Genomic DNA, 2,500 nt, shown 5'->3' with positions numbered 1-2,500 from the left:
AGTCCCAACGTACCGGTCCAGAATGAGACAAAGTTCCAAAGGCCCGGTCGTATCCGTCCGTTTTTTTTTAACCTTCCACGGACGAAATAAACGTTTAATCCCGACGTAAAATACAATAATATAGCGATTTATATAAAAATATTCATACCTCATAACGCTTTTTAACGAAATAACTCGAAAAAACTTTTCGGTCCGAAATTTTTCTAAGTCCCTACGTACCGCTCGAGAATGCGACTAAGTTCCAACGTCCCGGACGAGTTCGCACTTTTTTTATATAACTTTCCAGCGACGAAATAAACGCTTAATCCCGACGTAAAAAGTCATTTTAAAGCGATTTATGCAAGAATATTCGCACCTTATAACGCTTTTAAGCGAAAAAATTCGAAAAAACGGTTCGATTAAAAATTTTTTTTTAACGTTTTCGGGACGAAATAAACGCTTAAATCCCGACGTAGAAATACATAATATTGCTATTTATGTAAAAATATATACGCATCATAACGCGTTTTAGCGAAATAACTCGAAATAACTTTTTGGACCGGAATTTTTCTAAGTCCCTACGTCCCGGCCGGGGGATCGACGAAGTGCCAACCTCCCGGTCATGTCGGTCCGGAGGGGGCAATTTTAAAAAAAATAAAACGAAATCGTTACGTTCGACTAGAATTCGTCGAACCGTAACGATTTCTATAAAAATATTCATACCTTATAACGCTTTTAAGCGAAATAACTCGAAATAACTTTTTGGACCGGAATTTTTCCAAGTCCCTACGTACCGCTCGAGAATGAGACTAAGTTCCAACGTCCCGGGCGCGATCATACTTTTTTTATATAACTTTTCAGCGACGAAATAAACGCTTAATACCGACGTAAAACGTCATTTTAAAGCGATTTATGCAAGAATATTCGCACCTTATAACGCTTTTAAGCGAAAAAATTCGAAAAAACGGTTCGATTTAAAATTTTTTTTTAAAGTTCTCGGGACGAAATAAACGCTTAATCCCGACGTAGAAATACGTAATATTCCCATTTATGTAAAAATATATACGCATCATAACGCTTTTAAGCGAGATAACTCGAAATAACTTTTTGGACCGGAATTTTTCTAAGTCCCTACGTACCGGCCGGGGGATCGACGAAGTGCCAACCTCCCGGTCATGTCGGTCCGGAGGGGGCAATTTTTTAAAAAAATAAAACGAAATCGTTACGTTCGACTAGAATTCGTCGAACCATAACGATTTCTATAAAAATATTCATACCTTATAACGCTTTTAAGCGAAATAACTCGAAATAACTTTTCGGTCCGGAATTTTTCTAAGTCCCTACGTACCGCTCGAGAATGAGACTAAGTTCCAACGTCTCGGGCGCGATCATACTTTTTTTATATAACTTTCCAGCGACGAAATAAACGCTTAATCCCGACGTAAAACGTCATTTTAAAGCGATTTATGCACAAATATTCGCACCTTATAACGCTTTTAAGCGAAAAAATTCGAAAAAACGGTTCGATTTAAAATTTTTTTTTAAAGTTCTCGGGACGAAATAAACGCTTAATCCCGACGTAGAAATACGTAATATTCCCATTTATGTAAAAATATATACGCATCATAACGCTTTTAAGCGAAATAACTGGAAATAACCGTTCGGTACGAAAATTTTTCAAAGTCAGACGGGCTCTCGAGCGTTGCTCGCTCGCTGCGCTCGCTCGAAAAAAAAACTAGCCCAACCCAAAACCAATCCCTTTTTCGCGTTCGTTCCTCGATTTCTCTTAAAATCGGAGAAACTGGCGGGATCGGTTTTGGGTTGGGCTAGTATAGGTTCGAGCGAGCGCAGCGAGCGAGCAACGATCGCGACCGTTACTTCGTACGTCCACGGTATATTTTCGTTACGTTAATTTTTCGTTACTTTCGTCTCGTTTCTTGGATCGATCGAGAGCGGTTTGGTCGATGGTGAAAGAAGGAAAAAACGAGAGAACGAAAAGTAAAAGAGGAGCGAGCGCGCGTCTCGCCGTACGAATATCGTCGTCGTATTTTCGTACGTACGTACGTACCTTAAGAATATCGTACGTACCCCGGCGCTGACCCGCGATGCGGGGGGTTGGGGGGGGGGGGGAGTGGCGCCCGGGCACGCCCTCGAGACGTTATCTCTATTGGATTTAAAGGAAAAAAAAATCGCTACGTACGACCATCGTTCGCATCGACGGCCGTACGTAGCGAAATTGTGTTTGGAATTAAATTGTCGATTCCAGCGGAGTATTGGTTTTTGCTTGAAAACGACAAAGTCCAGCGGCGTATTGCTTTTTTTTTTATGCCAACGACAAAGTCCAGCGGCGTATTGCTTTTGAATCGCACTCGACGAAAATTGATTTAAAGGAAAAAAAATCGCTACGTACGACCATCTAAGGCCGTACGCAGCGAAATTCCTTTTTCAAGCGCACGCGACAAAGTCCAGCGGCGTATTGCTTTTGCGGGCATACTTAAAAAATTCAAAGTCCAGCGGCGTA

This window comes from Bombus fervidus, unplaced genomic scaffold (assembly GCF_041682495.2).
Source record: "Bombus fervidus isolate BK054 unplaced genomic scaffold, iyBomFerv1 scaffold0041, whole genome shotgun sequence".
Taxonomy (NCBI): Eukaryota; Metazoa; Arthropoda; class Insecta; order Hymenoptera; family Apidae; genus Bombus; species Bombus fervidus.
This window is presented reverse-complemented; position numbering follows the sequence as displayed.